This window comes from Protopterus annectens, chromosome 9.part0 (assembly GCF_019279795.1).
Source record: "Protopterus annectens isolate FY-2018-M chromosome 9.part0, PAN1.0, whole genome shotgun sequence".
Lineage (NCBI taxonomy): Eukaryota > Metazoa > Chordata > Ceratodontiformes > Protopteridae > Protopterus > Protopterus annectens.
Genome location: NC_056743.1, coordinates 9680266 through 9702765, shown reverse-complemented (window position 1 = coordinate 9702765; position 22500 = coordinate 9680266). Strand labels below are relative to the sequence as shown.

General features: G+C 39.4%; 1 protein-coding gene across 2 annotated transcripts in view; it reads left to right on the top strand.

The window, feature by feature from the left end:
* ARHGAP1 (Rho GTPase activating protein 1) overlaps window positions 1-22500 on the top strand; it is a 1661218-nt gene that overhangs the window by 121239 nt on the left and 1517479 nt on the right. Inside the window, exon 2 of one of the 2 annotated variants that reach the window (XM_044082524.1) lies at window positions 10837-10899. The exons of the other annotated variant lie outside the window; for it this stretch is intronic. The gene's annotated coding sequence lies outside the window, so the exon portion shown is untranslated. The remainder of the gene's footprint in view (window positions 1-10836; window positions 10900-22500) is intronic. 2 annotated transcript variants of the gene reach the window in all.

Below are 22500 nucleotides of genomic sequence, written 5' to 3'. Positions count from 1 at the left end.
ACAATGTTTTGTTTTACTTACTGTTAACTCTTTCCTTCCTCTTTCCCTATCCTAAATGTTCTTCTAAACATTAATGGTGTGAAGCAGGTTGTATGTTTTGGAGTCTCCTGCAAGTTTAAAAAGTCCAATATTTCTATGCTTGCTTAAACTTTTCAAATGTAATTAATGTTGTGTAATCCCACATTTATTCATCAACTTCCAAGTTGATGGTTTTCTTCCTGTTTATCTTCATCTCCCAAATCCAGTCGCTGGTTTGTTTCCAGTGTACTCCTGGTTCTTCTAGTCAGCCCTTGTGATTTTCTCTCTCTCAAGCGTTTTCCTTTGGAACATTGGAAAAGGTTTCGCTGGCATAGTCTGTGTCTGGGCTCTATTATCAGAAGAGTAAGATGCTGAATCCTGTTCTGTTTGATAACTCATTTCATTCATTTCATTTATTTATTTATTTGCCTTTGTTGACCAGGAAAGTATGACTGGGAAGAGCCCATTTTCAGAGGAGGCCCAGGGAGAAAATCTCCACCACAGTACATTTATGTTAACAAGTGAATTTTAGACAGTTCTCAGAACAGCAGTAGCTACGTGTCTCGTGAAACAGCAAGCATAATTACAAGACAGGTATGTACAGTGAGCATTTACATCAACAATTACAAGTCTATACAGTTGTTCCAGCTGTAAAATCTTGCAGAAGTAAATGGATTGATACTGTAGAAGGAAAACATTATTGTAAGTAAGTTGTGTTCTGTCATTCAAGTAAAGAAAGTTTTGCAAAGAGTTCAAGATATGTAGTGAAGTTAGTTATAAAACTATGTAGGAAGGGAGATTTTAGTATTGTATAGCTTGGTAAAGAGGTCAAGAGATGTACTGAAGTTATAAAGTTATGTAGGAGGGGGTGGAAGATATTAGTACTGTATAGGAGGATAGTGGTAATAGCTTATGTCTGAAAGAGCTTGGTATAGGATTGTGTCTATTTAGGATGCCTGTTCCAAACTGTTGTTATCTAGAAGGTTTATAATGTAGGTATACAGTTGATGCATGAGAGGGGTAAAGCAGAGGATGGGGCAGTTAGAAAAACAGCAAGATGAGAATTGTTTGGGGGGGTGAAAAGGGGTGCATTAATTCAAATACAGGAGGGAAAGATGTTATGGGTGTAATGATTCAAAAAGAGGAGGGCATAAAGTTTGTGATAAACGATAAGAAGTTTGTGCTTTACTAGAAGTCTCAACCTGGTGATGAAAATGAGCATGACCAAGACTGGGTAAGGAATTATTTTAGCTGATTTTATAGCTTGGAAGTTGTTAATCTTTTTTATTTATGTAGGGAGATGTAACAGGAGTATAGTGAGTCCCCAGATTAATTATTTGCTTTAGTAGTGCTTAGTAGAAATTTATCACCAGAAGAGAGGTTTTTGTTGGACAAACTTTTGTATTTCCTCCTTAGCATGTTCTTCTGTTCTTTACCAAAGAATGATGTTGAAAACATATTCTAAAAACCAATGTATACAGCAGCTGGAACGTCACACCTGCTTCTTGACATACCCAGATTGCTGGAATACATTTACTCCTCTTCTGCCAGGGTAATCATTTTCCACAAGCACTCTCATCTCTCTCCTATTTTTAGTACTTTGCCCTTCTGCCACACTGTTGTCAGAATCAATACCTTCTGCTGGTAGGATTGCATCTTTACTATTAAAGGTCTGGATTGCTTTCTCATGGCCAGGTTTGGAGCACCCACATGATGTGCCCTTTCCTGCTGTGGAATACCAGTCCAGTTGCATATTTGTGATTTCACAAAATTAATACAGTCTGTTCCTTCCAGTTTGTTTGGTACAACAGAAAGTCTCAGGTTTTCCCTACATGCTCTGTTTTCTAATTCTATCATTTTTGAGTCTCATACTCAGCCAGCCTTTTCTTCATGTGTTGATCTCTGATTTTTGCAGATTTATCAGCTCGTCTGAATATATATTTAAAGCTTCTTCCTTTTTTTCCAGCCTTTTATTTGAGTTGATATACTCCTTCAGTGTCTCGTTTATTTTAATCAGCACTGAGCACAATTTAATTTATTTTTTTTTCCTTTAGATTACTGATAGTTCTATCTTGCACCAAAGCTGGAGCTTGAACTGCTTTTTGCTGAACCGCTGCAGGATTATTCCCAGCCATTTTTTTCTCTTCACCTTTTGTGATTGATTTTCTTTCAAGTTCTCTGAATTTATTTTTTGCTAGCATCCAAGCAGAGCAGTTAGTAGTCAGTTACTGAAATTTTACCCAAAAAGACAAATGCACTGGCTCTCTTTTCGCTCAGTTTCTTTTTTCACACTGAAAGAGCTAAAATTAAGCTGTTACTCAGTGTGCAGCTATTGTGGAAGTCTCAGGCAGCTTTTTGTTGAGATTTCTGGCATTGAGAAGACAACCTTAATCTGATCCAATTTCAAGTTTGATATGTTGGCTAATTTGGACTGTCCATTAGCTGGACTTTGCCCAAAAAAGCACTATGGGGCAGCAAAGATGTTAGCTAGTATGCATAAGCCTTGGAATGAGAGGTGCAGGTCATCCTTTTTTTGAAGAAAATTGGACTGATGAGCATCTTGTCCCATGCTGTCATAGTTAGTATCCCCCTAGAATGACACAAATCGTTTAACCAATTGTTGAAGCTAGTTGTCTTTTCTCTGTACCAAGGCGTCAGTCATTGTTGGAGAATGAAGGATTCCATTTAGTACCGGTGTGTTGCCTGCATTTGCTACATGGCACATAGAGTTTTGACATGTATCTCTACATATCCCTCAGGTTTTTTTGTCCCAAGTCATTCATTTCTGCATGGACCACCACATATTTCTCATGTGAAAGCGTCTTTAGAGACCTGGTGATGTCAGAGATCCCAGAACCAAAACACATTTTTATAGAGCCTTGTGATTGGAGATTTTGTGTACTTGTAGAGTCCATTCTCACCAAGACATTTTGGAGATTTTGTGTACTTGTAGAGTCCATTCTCACCAAGACATTTTTATTAGTACAGTGGTTTGGAGTTTTAAAATTAGTTGACTCTGTGTTTCATTGCTTGTTTGTGTGTTTGAAGAAGATGAATGTTGGATTTTCAGTGAGATCTAGTCTTCCTAGTTGTACAAGGCTTTGGTAAAGATTATTTTACAATCTCACTGCAATTCTGATTGTGATGGAGTTGTGTGTTCCCCACAGATATGTTTTTTGGTGGGAGGGAAGCCTCCAGATTAGTTAAATATTTACACCTGTCAGAAGCAAAATTATATGTTGAATTTGAGCTCAGTATCTGTGAGCTTAAGGCATTTTCTAAACTGCCTGAGACTACCCAGAGCTATAAGGTTGGCAACAGAAGGGAAGCAAGCAGGCTGACCATCCATTTTTTTTTCCAGTGATTTGGAGAAATTAATTCAGAAGTACACAGAATTAACTTAATGTAACTAGCTGAGTTAATTTATGACGTAACATAACTAATTGCTAATTTGAAACACCCGAAAAGCTGTTGTGAAAGGAAGAGTTGAAAGCCCACAACTTTTGTCCTATGTGGAAAAGGAACTGGAACAAGAGTGAAGACTCTTGGGAAAACTTAACCAGAAGGAACTGCGAAATAACAAGGACCTTCCTGGGGATTTACTCAAAAAATACGAGGAGCCTAGCTTTAGATACTCCAGAAGAACCAGCGACCTGCACTTAGATGTATGTGCCCAGAATTGGAGTACTGAGGCTGCCAACTGTAAATAAAGATTTGTTCTCTTGAGTCTGTACAGCCAAGTGCTCCTCCAGGCATTTCTGCAGTTACCTCCTACTGATCCTCTAGGCATCAAACATTACGTGTTCATATTTGCATTAATAATTAGAAAACCATGCTACATACAGGGTATCAGAATATTTTAACTTAAAGCATACTTAATGGCAAACAACGGTATTGATATTTGACCTCTGTCAAGGAGTATTTGTTAGAACTGTAAGGTCATAACTTCATTTTTTAAATGCTCAAGTCACACCCACTGGCAGTTAAAAGTACACACTCAAAAGAGCTGTACTGGAGGGAATGAGGGACTTCAAATTGACTTGGACTGTAAGTAATCAGAAACAGATCAAAGCAGAAGCATAATTGTAAGAATGAACTTTATTTTGACTGTTTCATTGGAAATAAACTGTACTAACTGTCACTGGTGTAGTCTGCTTGCTACAGTTTGTGTGTTTGTGTGTGTGTGTGTGTGTGTGTGTGTGTGTGTGTGTGTGTGTGTGTGTGTGTGTGTGTGTGTGTGTATGTTTTTGATATAGGTATGATGCAGTTTTCTGTATTGCATATTAAACATAGGGAAGCACAGTGGTCCAGCGGTTAATGTTGTCACCTCACAAAAAGAGGTTCTCCAGTTCAATCCTCTGCTGGGGTGCCTTCTATGTGGAGTCTGCATGTCATCCCTGCATTTGCATTGGTTTCCTCTGGTACTCCAGTTTCCTCCCACATTTCAAAGACATGTGTCTGCAGTGTTTCTCCCAGGGCTTCCTCTGAAAATAAGCTCTGTCCTAGTCGGACTTTCCCGGTCAACAAATGTTAATAAATGAATAAATTGCAGCTCCTTCAAGAGCAGCTGCTAGAATTTATTTCCTGAGAATTTTGCTGTCGAATATATGTAACATCTTGAACACGTGCTCATACTGCAATAGTCTTTTAAGAGATCAGCCCATCCTTAAAGTAAAATGAGCCTTTTTGCGTGAAGGCAAGACTCCCTACCCCAACCCCAACCCCTAATGCTTCTGCTGTTATTCACACTCCAAGATCACTCCAACTGGAAAAAGAGCGTAAAATACACAAATCAGGATGATCTTGGAGACAGAACAGTACACAGCATTGAGAAGAAAACATATCAATCCAACAAGTAGCAGATGGACAAGAACAGGGAAATACATACTTAAGGATCTAAGTTTGATAAACTAGGATATTAACATCTGGCAGCCAAACTGAAACCTGTAATATATATAATGTGTGTGCATATGTATGAATATACATATATATATATATATATATATACATATATATGTGTGTGTGTGCGCATATGTATAAATATACATATATATACACATATACGTGTGTGCACGCACGCGCATATGGATGAATATACGTATATATACATATGTACGTGTGCATGTGTGCGCGCACTCGCGCGTATGTATGAATGTACGTATTTATACATACGTACGTGTGTGCACACACCCGCATATGTATGAATATACATATATATATACGTGTTTGTGCGCATATGTATGAATATACGTATATATACGTGTGTGTGTGTGTGTGTGTGTGTGTGTGTGTGTGTGTGTGTGTGTATATATATATATATATATATATATATATATATATATAAGTAATCCAAGGCACCAACAAGCTAAAAACTTCAAATGTAATGTTCAGGCAGTATTTATATTCACTTTTATACTAATCAAAAATATTTATGTTAATCATCTCGTAAACCAGTTTATAAGTCTTGAGAAAATGTCATTGCATTTTATACAGAATATATTCATACATTTTTTATGATGAATCACCATCATCTTTCGGCTTTTCCCATTAGGGGTCGCCACAGCGGATCATCTCTTTTCATTTCTTCCTATCCTCTGCATCTTGCTCTGTCACACCAACCACCTGCATGTCCTCTCTCACCACGTCCATAAACCTTATCTTAGGCCTTCCTCTTTTCCTCTTACATGGCAGCTCCATCATTAGCATCTTTTTCCCAATATACCCATCATCCCTCCTCAGCACGTCCAAACCAACGCAATCTCGTCTCTCTTGCTTTGTCTCCAAACTGTCCAACATGAGCTGACCCTCTAATATACTGATTCCTAATCCTATCCATCCTAGTCGCACCGAGTGCAAATCTTAACATCTTTGACTGTGCCACATCCAGCTCTGTCTCCTGCCTTTTTGTCAATGCCACTGTTTCCAACCCATATAACATAGCTGGTCTCACTACCCTCTTGTAGACTTTCCGTTTCACTCTTACTGGTACCAGTCTGTCACAAATCACTCCTGACACTCTTCTCCACCCATTCCGCCCTGCCTGTACTCTCTTCTTCACCTCTCTTCCACACTCACCATTACTCTGAACCGTTGATTCCAAGTACTTTAAACTCATCCACCTTCGCCAACTCTACTCCCTGCATCCTAACCATTCCTCTACCCTCCCTGTCATTTACACACATATATTCTGTCTTAGCCCTGCTGACCTTCATTCCTCTGCTCTCTAGAGCATATCTCCACCTCTCCAGAGTCTCCTCAACCTAATTCCTACTCTCACTACAGATCACAATGTCATCTGCAAACATCATAGTCCACGGGGCCACCTGTCTGATCTCATCTGTCAACCTGTCCATCACCACTGCAAATAAGAAAGGACTCAGAGCTGATCCTTGATGTAATCCCACCTCCACCTTAAATGGATCTGTCACTCCCACTGCAGTCCTCACCACTGTCACACTACCCTCGTACATATCCTGTACCACTCTTACATACTTCTCTGCCACTCCCGACTTCCTCATACAATACCACAACTCTTCTCTAGGCACCCTGTCATATGCTTTCTCCAAGTCTACAAAGACACAATGCAACTCCTTCTGACCTTCTCTGTATTTCTCCAATAACACTCTCAGAGCAAACATTGCATCTGTAGTGCTCTTTCCTGGCATGAAACCATACTGCTGATCACTAATCATCACCCCCCCCCTCTTAACCTAGCTTCTACTACTCTTTCCCATAACTTCAAGCTGTGACTGATCAATTTTATCCCTCTGTAGTTACTGCAGCTCTGCACATCACCCTTATTCTTAAAGATAGGTACCAAAACACTTTTTCTCCACTCCTCAGGCATCCTCTGACTTTCCAAAATTTCATTAAACAATCTAGTTAAAAATTCCACTGCCATTTCTCCTAAGCACCTCCATGCTTCCATTGGTATGTCATCCTCTTCATAGCTTTCCTTACTTCCTCCTTGCTAATCTGTTTCACTTCCTGATTCACTATCCCCACATCATTTAACCTTCTCTCTCTCTCATTCTCTTCATTCATCAGCCTCTCAAAATACTCTTTCCATCTACTCAACACACTCTCCTCTCTTGTGAGTACCTTTCCCTCACTATCTTTTATCACCCTTACCTGCTGCACATCTTTCCCAGCTCTGTCCCTCTGTCTAGCCAATCGGTACAGGTCCTTTTCTCCCTCTTTAGTGTCCAATCTCTCATAGAACTCTCCATACGCCTTATCCTTAGCTTTCGCCACCTCTCTCTTTGTCATGCGCCTCATTTCCTTATACTCATGTCTACTTTCTTCATCTCTTTGACAATCCCACTTCTTCTTTGCCAGCCTCTTCCTCTGTATACTCTCCTGTACTTCCTCATTCCACCACCAGGCCTCCTTGTCCTCCTTCCTCTGTCCAGATGTCACACCAAGCACCTTTCTAGCAGTCTCCCTTACTAGTTCTGCTGTAGTTACCCAGCTATTTGGTAACTCTTCACTGCCTCCCAGTGCCTGTCTTAACTCTTTCCTAAACTCCACTTCACAATCACCCTTTTTCATCTTCCACCATTTAATCCTTGGCACTGCTTTCACACTCCTCCTCCTCTTCTTGATCACCAACGTCATCCTACAGACCACCATTCTATGCTGCTTAACTACACTTTCCCCTGCCACCACTTTACAGTATCCAATCTCCTTCAGACTGGCCCTCCTACATAGGATATAATCCACCTGTGTGCATCTTCCTCCACTCTTGTATGTCACCCTATGCTCCTCCCTCTTCTTAGAATACGTATTCACCACAGCCATGTCCATCCTTTTTGCAAAATCCACAATCATCTGACCTTCTGCATTCCTCTCCTTAACACCATACCTACCCATCACTTCCTCATCCCCTCTGTTCACTTCACCAACATGCCCATTAAAGTCCGCTCCAATCACTAGTCTCTCACCCTTGGGTACACTCACCACAACTTCATCCAACTCCCTCCAAAATTTTCGCACACCCAACTTGTGGAGCATATGCACTAACAACATTCATCATTACAGCATCAATTTCGAGCTTCATAAACATCACTCTGTCAGACACTCTCTTCATGTCTAAAACACTCTTGGCATATTGTTCCTTTAGTATAACCCCTACCCCATTTCTCCTGCCCATTTCTCCTGCCATCCACACCATGATAGAACAATTTGAACCCGTTTCCTAAACACCTGGCCTTACTTCCCTTCCATCTGGTCTCTTGCATGCACAATATATCAACCTTCCTTCTCTCCATCATATCAGCTAGCTCTCTCCCTATACCAGTCATACTGCCAACATTCAAAGTTCCTACCCTCACTGCTACACTCCTAACCTTCCTCCTCTCTCTTCCTGCCTTCAGGCATGCCTTCCCCCTCCTCTTCTCCTTCGGCCAACAGTAGCCCAATTTCTGCCAGTACCCTGTTGGCTAACAGTACTGGTGACGTTCGTTGTTAACCTGGGCCTCGACCGATCCGGTATGTAATTATGAAAAGTTCTCCGCATCAGTAATTTTTGGCAGAGGTTTTACGCCGGATGCCTTTCCTGACGCAACCCTCCCCATTTATCCGGGCTTGGGACCGGCACAAAGAAATGCACTGGCTTGTGCATCCCCAGTGGCTGGGTTTTTTATGATTTTGATAAATGATTTTGATAAAATAAAAATTTTATTTATTTATTTGATAAAATAAATTTTGATGAATGATTTTATGATTACATTTTTTATGATGAAATGAAGGTTTTTAGCTTTGTGTTTTAACATTGGTCTTGCTGTAATGTATAGCATTTTTAGAAGGGTCTTTTAAATGTTTCTTTAAATGTTTCATTAAATGGTAATTAAATTAATTGGCAATTTAGTGTGTAAATGAAAGATGCATAAGGGTCCTTCAAAGAAGTAGTCCACATCTGATGAAGGCTGAAACAAAAACATATTGTTCATAGAGAGCGTTTATGTTTTGTCTTATTTTGGCAGAATAAAGTTGTGAATTTGATTATCAGTGGCTGGGTATGTTTCCAGGGTGCCTTGGATTACTTAGTGGACTATTTGGTACATTGGGGGTTTTATTTTGTGTGTGTGGGTGTGTATATATATATATATATATATATATATATATATATATATATGTTGTTGTGTCTTTCGGCTTTTCCCGGTTAGGGGTCACCACAGCGGAACTCCGGTTCGCTAATGATTGGCAGTAGATCTTTACGTGCCGAGTTGCCGGCCCTGACGCACAACCTTCAATGAAGGTACGCCCATTCACACATGTCTCCACACAGAAGACGCTCTAGCTGAGAATTGAACAGGACAACGTCTTACTGTGAGGTGACAACGCTACCGCAGCACCACCACCGCAGTATATATATATATATATATATATATATATATATATATATATATATATATATATATGTGTGTGTATGTATATATGGGTCCTAGTTGTTACATCGAAAGTATGGTTCATCGAACTGTACTTTCGCGGACCAACTTTAGCAAAAGTTCATTTTATCGAAAATGCACATTCGCTAAAGAAAACCAGAAAAAAAAACATCCAGTTTGCATGTAACGTTAGTTGTACATCGTGTAGTGTTGATGTACAACTAAGCAACTCTTGTTGAGATTGTGGTACAGTGGGGATAAGGGTATATTCTCTTTTCCCCACTGTAGTGGGATCCCGGAGTGAGAACATTAAAGTAGGGGGGTGAGGTGTGTGCAGGGGCGCTTGCCCCCCTGAATAATCATGTTTAGTATGTTTTTTTTTATTTCGTTTTTTTATTTTTCTGCAAAAGTGCATTTTCGATATAATGCACTTTCGCGGAAGTCCGTTATCTGAAGTACGGTTTGATGAAATGTATTTTTGATAATACAAAGTAGACCCATATATGTACACACACACACACGTATGTATATGTATCCATATGTATATGTATATATGCATACATACACACACACACACACACACATATATATATATATATATATATATATATATACACACACACACACACACACACATATATATATATATATATATATATATATATATATATATGCATATATATAAATACACACATATATACATGTATACATATATGTTATATGTACACACACACGCACACACAGAGACACAGACACCTCCATGCTTGTGCATATATTGTATTTGTAAAACCTAACAAGCTTTCTGATGGACAAGTGGGATGTAAAGCAGTGAACAGTATTCTGATCTGGATAATGGTAGGAAAAGCAAGCAGCTCTAACACTGAGGATGTATGTGTACAGACAGGCGAGAAACTGAGATAGACTGAGGTAAAATGTTGGCCATGGTTTCCTGTTGCACAAAGGCTGGTCCAGAGTAAACCGCTGAGAGTGTTACAGGTAGCAGAATGCTTGCATCTCAGATGAAAATGGAATGATGTTTTTGGTTTTTGGTCTTTAGCTAGCCATGAGAAGTGTAAAGGATATAAAGTCATAAAAAATGTACTCCAAACCAAACATTTTCAGAATTATTATGAATGATTGCATACAAGGGCTCCCATTGGTACAGTGATTGCCTTATCAGGAATGAGCTGAAAGAATTATTTTAATTGTACGGAAAACAGAATAAGGGTACGACATTTTATAATGAATGTTTTGAGAAGTAACATACTTCTGGTTAAGTGTATTTTGTTTAATTTTAAAATATTTTAAAAATGTCTGGTTTGACAACTTTTTTAAAAATACTTTTCATCAGCTTATCAACATTTTAACTGCTTATGGGAATGAAAGCCTAAGCTCCTCAGACTGGTAAAAGCATTTTGTTTTGCCACAGGTTCCAGTTTTTATTTCTGCCTAACAAGGTATTCTTCAAACACTCAGCACTGAGCATCGAAGGGTGAGTAGTTGTAATGTTATGGTTTGTTGAGTAACTGCTGTTTAAGAATGTTGCCTCTTTTGGCCTTATGTAAACACTGCAGCTCTGCTTTATTTCATAGTTTCTTTTTGACTCTTAAGTGTTCATTACTGTTCTGGATGGTCTTGTGAGTTCTTCTTACCATCTGTTATATTTCCTAGAACTCTGCCCATTGTCTCCTGTGGGCTCTCTGAATTTCTTTGCCTGCGACTGGACTTTGGCAGTCAGGACCAGCGCTTTGACCACTTGGGCTCACTGCTGCCAGCCTCTGAAAATGAGTGGCAGTTGTAGGAGCTGCACTCCCCAGGAATTGCATTTGTTTTGTGAATTTTTTTCTAGTGGCTTTCTTACCTCACTATGTCAGTGAGTGGCAGCTGCTTATTCCTTGCTGTAATGGGTAGGCTGGGAGAGTGAGACTGGAGCATAGAGGGCCAATAAGTGGTGTGGCATGATTATTTATTTATTTTGTTTTTTTGCACTCATACATAGGAATTCAAAGTTATATAAGCTATGTGGTTGCTGTCAGTAAAGGCAAGTTTTTGTGGCTTCGTAAAAGAACTTGGAAAATTGGTTTTAGTGCATGACTACAGGCACATTTGGTGAAAATAAAAGCAAGACTGTGCATTCCAAATTAAAGAATTAAATGGCAATCTTAAAGTGCTTTTGTTTCTTCATAGGTGTATAGCCATGCAACTAACATTATTTAAATGGCTGCCTTGAATTTACTGACGCAGTTTAATGTTTGTGCTTTTCTTCCTCTCATGTAGTAAGAGGACTGCATGTGCAGTGTTAATGTTTACATAGGGTGAGTCTAGCCTTCTAGATAAAGCATATCTGAAGTACTGAAGTGTGGGTGTGTGAAACAGCTTAGTTATTCTAGTTCTGCTCCAACTTTTAAAGGTTGGAAGGAATGACTGTGTACGCTGCTCATGGCACGTTAATAATTCTTGCTTACTGTAATTCTTTGCTTCATCAGGCATAGCCACAGACTTTCCCAGTCTAAATGTAGTACTGGAGGAATATTGAATTTCTTTTTTTCTAAGCTAGCCTCTCAGAACACTGGGGTTAAGCTCCAGGAGTGCAGTGTAGCCCGAAATTCCAGACCACAGTATACTTAGATCATTCCAGGTGGATTTATATTACTTGTAGCAGCAACATGCTTAAAGGAACACTCCACCCTAGAACTAAAAAAATATGTTTTTTTCAGTCTATCTTTGTTTCCAGACCTATTTTAACACCTAAAATTGACTCCAAGTGCTTTATTAGTAATTTTAGATAGTTTACCACAACATGGCTACCGATGGGGCTTGCTATATCAACGTGATCTTCTTCTCCTTCAAGCCTTTCTCTTTCCCATAAAGCATTTCAAGTCTCCTTTCTGTGACTCATGCCAGACATAAGGAAGTAACAGTGATTTCCCATGCCATTGACATATAATGGGAAATCTGTGACTCATTGTCAGTTTGGATTCCTTCTGTGTTAGGCCTGCTTCTTTTCTGTTGCTAATCACCCTCATTTGTGTTTAGATCAGAGCTTGCTTTACAGTATAATTTGAAGTTATCTAGCAGCAGACAGAGTTGTAGCTAAATTGGATGCCTTTGTTCTAAGTGTTCTTTTGTAGTCCTGTTTGAATTGAAAGTCCCTCCTCCCACACTACTGCAGAGGTGTGAAAACTGCCACTGCAACTGACAGCTCAGAATTGAAAGGAAGGGAGTGCCATTTCAAATGTCTTCCCCTCTGTCTGCAGAATCATTTGTTAGGCAGCAGCAGAAAGATTTATGTAAACAATTTCAAATTAAATTTCGTACAACAGTGCAGGATAACTTTTGATTATTTCATTGTCTACACTATTTTTATTTCCTCCTTATTTCTACACGACATTATTATGTTCACTTATGTATGTTTTACAATCTCTTTGAGGAACATCAGCCTAGTGACATGTTGTTTCTGTATTTTCACTGACATTAGCATCATCTCCACAAACAGTATACTGCAAACCTGTGTCTATGATGCTGGCACAGTAAAAGCATGTACTGAAAACTCACTGTTTTCTATACTCCATGCAGTGAATTATTTTTGCGGTGGGCTACTAATTAATATGTGCATGTATGTATCACTTGCATAATGCAGATAACTGAGGCACTTTGGGAGCTTAATATGATCATCTCTAATTCATCTGATACTATTTAGCAATCCTTTAGTCCTTTTTCCATATTACTAATTTTTTTTTGAGGCCGTCCCTGCCTTTCTTTGTCCATATTTCAAATCTTAATGCTACACTCATCAAATATCGAGCAGTTAATTGGCAGTAGACACTACTCAGCCAGACAGTTATTCATATGTTTCACATTAATAATTTGACTTCTGTATCTTTAAAACAACAAAAGAGATGTGCATTTCACTGAAAACATAACGTAAGAGGGTTTACACCCTTCACTAAAAGAAGTATTGCAGCATCCAATTTGCAGTTGTAGTAATTAAACTTGTCAAGTCAGGCAGTAAAGCACACAGAAGTAATACTACTGTCAGTTTCATGAGTACAGACTGACAATTTTGACTCCATAATTTTCCTGTCTACACTATTACAAGTCACTGTACCAGGCAGTGCTGTGTGCCCTTTTGGCAATATTGCACAGATTACTCCAAGTTCTCCTAAATATTGCCACCTGATATCCAAAAGCACATGTTGAAGTGCTCTCCCCTTTTTATAAATGTGTGTAAGCCCTACAAATTACTGAAGGTTACCCAACATACATGTATTACATCACAGAAACCCCTTTGGCATCAAATTTGTAACAGCTGCATAATGTTACGCTGTCTCACACTGTGCATCAGACTTTAGTACATGTTCACACAAGTTACAGTGTGTCAAGGGCACCAGCCTTCATCATCTGCACAGGTGACAGGGAGCACACTACACAAAGGCTTGGACTAGAAACACTTTTACAGGGCATAACTGCAACACAGGATTTTGAACATTGTGATTCCTGTGCCATGTCACCACCCACTTGCTTATCAAGCTCATGTCTAACAATGAATGCCTTCTCAGTGACTGTGCAATAGTGTCTACAGAAACTGGTTACTGCTAATTATATAGGCTCAATGTATTTTTGGTTTACAGTACATACTTCATACATACAACGGCTTTGCTTAGTATGATTTTTGCCTTTATTCCTGTGCATGGTCTGATCTAATTCAGTGCACTACTGCAACTAGGAGACTCTCTGTAATACAAATCTAATGATGCATTTACATATATGAAAAAGTCCAGAACACACAAAACCATGCACGACCAGCAATATACTTATCCCACGGGTGTGCCTGCATTCAGTGTGCCAAAATAAGGATACAAAATTTCCAATTAAATTAACTATGTGCATGAATGTTTGCTATAACACACAGCAATTCATCAACTGCACGTCCACTAATTAGTAGCATTGATCTACCACTGCCTCTCATTTTTATGTTACAAGCAGTCCATCCACCAATCCTTGCGCTTCCCTTCCAATTCCACGTCAAACATTCATAATAGTGTCACAACCTCATGCTGTCAAGTCAGCAGACCATAACCTTTCAGTTTCCCTTCCCTTCTATCTGCAGACATCATCGCCTTCCCCATATCTGTACTTATAAAGAGATCCTTGCAGGAATTGTATGTCTTTTCCATGGGGCGTTTTGCCTTCATCACCACCCTAAACAAAGGTGGACCTAATAATGACACCACAAACTCAAGGCCTATCGTCATCCTTACTCCTCCGCCTCATAATGTACCATAGAACGTAAAATCAGCAATAAGTACAGCCTATTGAAACCTCTATTATAGGTATTTAACATGAATGTTGCAACAGGCTATATCCTTCAGGGCTGGAGAACAGCCAGCATGATGCCCATACACAAGGATGGGTTCCAAACACGAACCACAGATATTACAGACCCATCAGTCTAAGTAGCCTTGCTTATAAAGCCATGGAATGTCTCATATCGGACATCATAAATCTAGACTATGACAATCAATTAACTTGAGCCACAAAAATTTGGTTACGTTAACGGTAGGTTTTGCCTTCTTATTCCTATAACTTCCTCGGAGAAAGCTTGAATACAACTGCTCAGATGGCTTTATTCATTTCAAGATGAAGACATTCAATTGACAACATACTTCCAACAATTTGGCCCAAAAACCCAGCTATCTGCAAGAAAAACTCTGCAGGCTTTGGAGTTCATGGCAACTTGCATTCTACTAATTCCATATGCGAGTGTGGATATGAGGAAACGTCAATGGTACATAAAAACCTTATGGAGTCAACATTGTCACAGCCTGGAAACAATGATTCCTCTCATTCCCTGCTTGCAACAAGAGTTCCTTTGGTGGGCAGATGTATGTCACCAAAACAAGGGACTGTCATTCATTCTACCCCATGCCACCCAAACCCTAACATAAGACGCATCAGACTATGCTTGGGGGGCCCATCTGGCCGGGAGATGCATTCAGGGCATATGCAGCCCAAACCAATTGCATCTACATATCAACCTAGAAAGGAATGATAGCTGTACAGAATGCTCTGATAGCCTTCAAGGACTTCCTTCATCCAGGACAATTACTGATAAAGATAGAAAAGAATACCGTTATGTGGTACATAAGCAAGTGGGGGGTACCCACTACTCCCCCCTTTGCAGACCAGCCATGGCCTTGTGGAACACAACCTTCACTTAACAACTACATGTTCACGATCAATTCCTGCCAAGAAAGCCAAAAACTCTGGCAGACAACAGAAGCAAAAATCTTATGGACATGCACATATGGAAACTGGAACCCAAAGTCTTCATCGTGTTAACACAAAAATGGTGGAGCCCAGACACACATCTATTTTCCTCTCCCCAAAACTATCATTTGGAAAAATCTCTGCAGAAGAACTCATCACAAAAAAGTATGGAAAGTGGATGCTCTCTCCTTCAGCTGGAATAAACAGTCTATGCCTTTCTCCCTCTGTCTCTACTCTCCACGGTCTGACTAAAAGTCAGACAGGAAAAGTCAAAAATGATTCTGATTGCTCCACTGGCCTTGCCAACAATGGTACCCACGTCTAAGGAGTATGTCACACAATACTCCATGGTACTTGCCACAAATAGCTCACCTACTGTCTCAGCAGAAGTATCAAACTCTGCACACTCAGCTCCAAACTCTGAATTTTGCAGCATGGCTAATCAACTAATTTCACCAATCACATGTCTCACTAAACCTGTGATGGATGTCATTTTGGAGGCCAGCAGGCCTAGTGTTATTGCAATCTAAAAATGATAAATGGAAGATATTCAAGCACAAGGAATAGACTCCCCAAAGCCCAATATTCATCAGATTTTGCAATACTTAACGGAGATGTTTCACAAGGGCCTAGAATTTTCTTCAATAAGAATCCATGCCTCTGCCATCTCGGATCATTACAAACCAGACCCACCGCTCTTTTCTCATCCCCTGCTAAGGCAGTTTCTCATAGAGGCCAAATATTTAAAGAATTCCCAGGAGAGTGCAGAATCATGCACGGCAACTCAATTTGTAGCTGGAAAAAAGAACCCTACCTCCTTTTGAACCAGCAGCTACTGCAGATATAAAACTTTTTTCTTGGAAGACTGTCTTTCTTTTGTCCCTCACTTCAGCTACAAGGTTTTCAGAACTACACGCTCTTTTGAAAGTCACTTCATCTAGAAGTACTTCAAACTACAGGCTATCATGGCAATGGAGACTTTCATTATCTTTGAGCCGTACAGGGTGGCCCTCAGGACCAATTATTCTCTTACATGTTAACTCAATAGAGCTTAGTATATAACGTATTACACCCTCTAAATGTTTTTAGTGTTCATTACAAATCCTAATTTATTTCCTTGGTTACATGAAATTATGGTTTGATGGCACTGCCAGGGGAGGATGGACATGGTCAGCAAGGGCAATCTAAACCCCACTTGATCTAAACCACTAAATCCCCACTTGACCATGATAAATGTTGTCAATTCAGGAATGATGCAAAAAATTATGTTATACTGGATAAAAAAAGCTTCTACCTAAATCTATTACCAAAACACCATAACAACCCTCAATAGTTCTGGGCAGGCTAAAATCAACTACTTTGTCCAGGTGATTCCACCACCCCAACCCTGACTAGCTATACCCATAGCTCCCCAGAGACTACTGCAAGTGCCTTTAATAACTCTTTCACTAAAAGAATCCAACCCCTAGCAAATCAACTAACCCCCTCTCACTTACACGACATGACTATTCTACCCAATAAATCACTCCAAATTTTAACATCCAAACAATCTCCGCTAGCTTTATCAAAACACTTAAAAAAAAAATTAAAACCTACCACCCTCTCTGCTGACCTCCTTCCTGTAGTGTACCTACAGATAGCTGCAGATGCCATAGCATATCCCATATCTATCCTCATCAACAGAACCTTATCTGATAACACAATTCCCTCCCTCTGGAAAATATCTCACGTCATCCCACTTCATAAATGTGTTAGCGCCTCAGACATATCCAACTATAGACCCACTGCCATTTTTTCCCCACTAGCCAAAATAATGGAGAAATGTATACACAAGCAAGTAATGCAATACCTTACACAGAATAACTTACCATCCAGCTCCCAGCATTGTTTCAGACCATACCACAGCACCACCTCAGACCTCTTTTCCTTTATTACTGCCATATACCAAACCAGGACTGACAATAATAATTCTCTGCCCTCTTACTTGTCCTATCAAAAGCCTTTGACATTGTCAGCATTGAACTTCTCATTCTTTCACAAAAAACTATTTCTCTCAACATGCCTGCTATCCAGTGGTTCCAGTCCTACCTGACTGGTAGGGAAAACTCTCCAGCCAGCTAACTCTCACACTTGGTGTCCCTCAAGGGTCCATACTAGATCCACTACTCTTGTCTATTTTTATCAACAACCTTAACACTGCTATACCTAAAGCTGCCTGCAGTCAATATGCAGATGATTCCACTCTGATCTGCTCAAACACCTCCACAACCGAACTGCAAACCTCAACACAAAATTAATTAAACAGATACTGAGAAGTGGGGCACCAACCAATGCCTACTTCTGAACCCGAATAAAACTAAACTTCTACCCCAAAAGTAGATCTACCACACTTTCATTCTCTGTCACATCTAATAATGGTACCACTATTTCCCCAGATCATCACACCAAACTGCTAGGGGTTATCATAGACAATCTCAAACTTTACCTACAGATCAACATACATGCATAGTGGTGTAAATATGTACTTTAATTTTATGACACATTCACCTAACCATCAGTGCATACTACATAGAAAACTTCAGTATTGGCTCTTGTGTACATTTTGCAAAGTTTAATTTTCATCACGCCTTAGGGTGCCTTACTAAATGAGTGAATGTTGAGAAAGCCTTTTCATATGCGAGATATAGCATTTATTTTAAATTTGTCAAACAAAGACTGACAACTATCAAGTGAACCTGAATTAGAAAGGACTGAATACTAAGAAGCCATTTAGGAACATGATAATGGTCTTTCATGTGGAAATACTCAAGTGGAGACAGACAACAATAAAGCCAAGGTGACTGTGAAATGACTGAATAACAAAGACAGACAACTATCCAGCTAAGGTGACTCTGAAAGGATTGAATACCAGGCGATAGAGTTCTTTCATGTGTAAATACTCAGCTGGAGACAGATAACTATAAAGAAAGGAGAACTTGTCTTGTCCTCACTTCAAGGCATTCAGCAAGTCAGGGGTTGAAGGACTGCTAACACTTCTTGACTATTTATCATTTTACCCTAAGCTGCATATGAAATTGTGTAGTAAATGCTTTCTCAGCAGATGAATGCTCTTTGAATACTACTTCACAGCAGGAAACTCATAGCAAGTCAATAATATGACTGTGTCTGGAGACGGTGGCCCAGCATGTGTTTGTATCTGAGGCTTTAGACTAAATGCAGTTTGAATTTCCTTAAATACTGATGTGCATGATAAAAGGTAAATGACAGTAACAGCTAAAACAATTTCAGAGGTGTTGAGGTCTCTGATTCCATTGTCGGTGTTGCTATGCCTCAAGAGGGATTAAAAAATAAAGTCAGGATGCAACATAAGGAACCTGGATACTTTGTCATTAATGGTAACATGTGGACAATATGGCAGGTCCAAAACTGTTGTTGACCCAGGTGAAATCAAACATGTGGTAGTCACATATGTGCAATTGTACACACCTTGATGTACCATTTGCCCGGCTGAACACTAAGGCCACGATCGGCTGTATGCACACTGCCAACATGTGTCACATTCAAACATTCTCAAGTGTCTCACCAGCAAGCAGTCTTATGAAGTGAATGATGAAATGATCCCAGAAACTACAAGCCTTTTAGTCTGAATAGTCTAATATGGAAAGCAACAGACTGAATTCACAGGGAAATGTTCTATTCAAAGACACTGGGCCAAACTCGGTTTAGCTGAGTTAAGAGAAGGCTATGTCTACGTAAGTGGTTCGACTTTATGAAAGTCACTAAGGCACTGCATGCGGGGGAAATGGTGCACACAGGAACACCAACCTGGACCTGGCTAAGACATTTGATACAATATCCAAGTCAGGTAAAGCTGACAAAATCAATGACTTGCTAATAAACTGCTACATGTCTCAGACAGGGACAGAAAAAAAATGAAAATGCAAAAAAAGGTCTTTGAAGCAGCGGGCAGTTGTAGTTATACATATTTTTTTCTGCCACGTCATTCCATACAAGGATACTACACTTGTTTTATGTCCATGACCTTGGACTTCTGCAAACACACTGGCCACATTTCGGAGGCCTCTATGAAGACTGTCCATATGGCACTTGTTATTTCCCCTCAGGGCAGCCAGTTCCAATGTAGCCCCCCCCCCCCTGTGCTAATGTCTGTCCAGTGCTCTTCCCATTCCGTTGTGACTTACTTCCAGTATAGCAGCCTTTGCTTGGTTTGCTTTGTAAAGACTGAAGCAAAGTTTTCATTCAGTGTTTCTGCTTTTTCCAGTTTTTATGTGATCACCCTGTCAATAACCACATAGCCACAGCAGTCAGGAAATCCTTCTATGTAGCACACCTCATCACTAAGGGCTTTTGATCCAGAAAAAAGAAGCTCATTCTCCCATTGCACTCATCCCTCATAAGACCCATGATAGAGTACTATGCCCCATTAGGTATGTACCTCACAAGACATCTGCAACAACTAGAAAGACCACAAAAATTCCTCATTAAAAGAATCATAGGCGTAAAGTAGATGCCCTATGCTCACCATCTAAAAAAAACTCCAGCTATACTCTGTCGCATATTGCCTACTGAGAGGCGATCTCTGCTTAACATACCTGGCCATGTCAAACCCACTGCTGTTGGACATGCCACACTGTAAAAAGTCCCAGTCCCTCAGAGCCACACGAGTCAGGGATCTTAACCTGGTCATCACAATGAACATAACATGCTAGAGGGATGGGTTCCTGAACCATACACTACCCATACTCTGGAATAGATTGCCCATACATGTGAAGCTGAGTGCCTCTTTGGCCCTCTTCAAAAGGAAACTTGATGATTGGATGGGAGATAGGAAATTCAGCCTGCAGATCACATCAGTCGTCCTGCTATACAGGCGACCAGGATAGTTAATATTCTGGGAAGAAGAAATACCCAGGAAATTGTGATGCCTAGCCTTGTGTAGGCCCTTGGGTAGATAGGCTAGTATGACCCTATGAACCTATATAAAGACCATAAAGACATTTTCACTAATAAGATATAAGCACTTACTTTATCTCATCTATTTATTGTGTATATATGTATTCCATAGTATTTATAGGAATCCATCACAGTTTGCAAGAGATATACTGCTTAGATTATGGGTCTTGTTTTGTAGGCCAAAACATTCATTGTATAAAGGAAAGTGGATAAAATATGTACACATATCTTTACTGCTAAACAATACGTATTTTCAAATAAGTAATTTTACATCGAAACAAATAATAAATTACTTTTCCCAATTGCAATTAATTTACACTAATTGCCAAAATATGACAGAAAAGACTTATCCTGTAAACTGTTAAACCTTTGTATATTTTAAGAACCAAAAAAGTACCGCAAGGCAAATGGGTAAATGTTCCGTCGCTATAGTGCAAATGTAAAATCCAGCAATGAAAATAAATGGAAACGGAGCAAAAGCAGGCAAATACTTGTGGAAACTGTATCTCTTAAAAATTCTATTGTGAGCAGAAGTCCAAAAACAGATGAAGCTTCGCTAATAAAGCTTCCTCAGATCTATGTATGGTTACATAGATCTAAGGAAGCTTTATTAGCGAAAGCGATCATCTGTTTTTGGACGTCTGCTCACAACAAATTTTTAAGAGATACACTTTCCCACAAGTAGTTGCCTGCTTTTGCTACATTTCTATTCATTGTCTTTGTATATTTTAGCTTACAGCAGTTAGTTTTCAAAAGCACATCTAATTTGTAAGGAGCCACCAAGATTTGAAAAAAATATTTTCCTTTATAAAAGGTCTTTTTATTGGCAAGATGCAACACACTAGTATTCACCAAGATTTGAAAAAAATATTTTCCTTTATAAAAGGTCTTTTTTATTGGCAAGATGCAACACACTAGTATTAAAAAATAATTATTATTTTCATAAATAACTCATCTGAATTCATGACAAAGTTTAATTTTATTTTTCGGAGTTTATTCAGCTGCATCTTACAGTGGATGGCATGCCTACAGTGCGGATGTGGCCATATGAATGGTTTAAGGATGCAAAGATAATGTGTAATGCATGTCCTTTTAGCTGTAAAATTATACAACCAAACATAAATGTCTACAGCATTGAGTTATCAACAATTGGTACAGTTGATATGTTCTTATGGTTCAATGGCTGTGCAGGAAGTACATTATCTGACTCTTCTAGATACCCCTGGCAGGCACACTCCATGTTGAACTAACATCAGCAGAAAATGCCATACATATCCTGCAAACCAGCAGTTAATTGGCAGTAGACACTACTCAGCCAGACAGTTATTCATATTTTTCACATTAATAATTTGACTTCTGTATCTTTAAAACAACAAAAGAGATGTGCATTTCACTGAAAACATAACGTAAGAGGGTTTACACCCTTCACTAAAAGAAGTATTGCAGCATCCAAATTGCAGTTGTAGTAATTAAACTTGTCAAGTCAGGCAGTAAAGCACACAGAAGTAATACTACTGTCAGTTTCATGAGTACAGACTGACAATTTTGACTCCATAATTTTCCTGTCTACACTATTACAAGTCACTGTACCAGGCAGTGCTGTGTGCCCTTTTGGCAATATTGCACAGATTACTCCAACAACAAATGGCAAGAGTAACAATCATTTTCACCCACATACAATCAATGTGGAAGTTATCTTCTCTGCTCACTGTTGTCAGTGTGCAATACACTGGAACTCCCCCACACAAGTATGTCTCAACCTCAAGAAACAAGGGAACAAGTAATGGTGGATAAAGGACAAAACTCAGTGAGAGATATTGCCTTTATATACTTAGATATTTGCTTGAAT